The sequence below is a fragment of the Moschus berezovskii genome, chromosome 11 (assembly GCF_049115385.1).
Source record: "Moschus berezovskii isolate FMDL1 chromosome 11, NW_MosBer_1.0, whole genome shotgun sequence".
In the NCBI taxonomy this organism is placed as follows: Eukaryota; Metazoa; Chordata; class Mammalia; order Artiodactyla; family Moschidae; genus Moschus; species Moschus berezovskii.
The window spans coordinates 825,992-826,675 of NC_142470.1; positions in this window are offsets into that span (position 1 = coordinate 825,992).

Genomic DNA, 684 nt, shown 5'->3' on the forward strand with positions numbered 1-684 from the left:
GGGCTCCGGGCAGCGCCCTGACTCTGGGCAGCGCGAACACGGGGCCCTGGGTGCATCCCCAGCGGGAAGCCCCGGCCGTCCTGCGCGCGCCCGATCCCGCGGACGGAGGGCGCCGCGTCTTCCCCGGGAGCCTTAGTCCTGCGATAGCCGCGAGAGGGACGCGTGCCGCGAGGCTTCGGCCAGCCGGGCGGCCCCCGCGCGCGTGGGTCCCCTGCGCGCGGCTCGGGCGGCGGGCGCTGTCCGCGGTGCTGAAGCGGGTCTCGCTGCCGCTCCGGGTGCCCCGCGCCGCGAGGACACGGCGGCGGCAGCTCCTCCGCGGGCTTCGCTGGTCCCCGTCCCAACGCTGCGGCAGCTGCGGCGACTGCGGAGCGGCGAGCGGGGCCAGCGTCGCCTGCCCCTCCTGCCGCCCCCGCTTCCCAACGCGGAGCCGGAGCGGGGGCGCCTCCCGCGCCAGATTGTGCGCCTGCGTTCGTGCGAGCGTTTTTCAGAGCGCGCGCCAGAGGGGGACGCCTGTGCGCGCGCGTGTGTGAGCGTGTGTGCGCGCGCGTGGAGGGGTCGCTGAGACTGTGCGACCTGGGCTGTCTCGCACCTGTAGGGAGTCGAGCGTGAGGAGGTGAGAAGAGTTCGTGTCACCGCGGGTGGCCGCCTGTGTCCTTTAACAGGACCGAATGTGTTCGTGCCAGT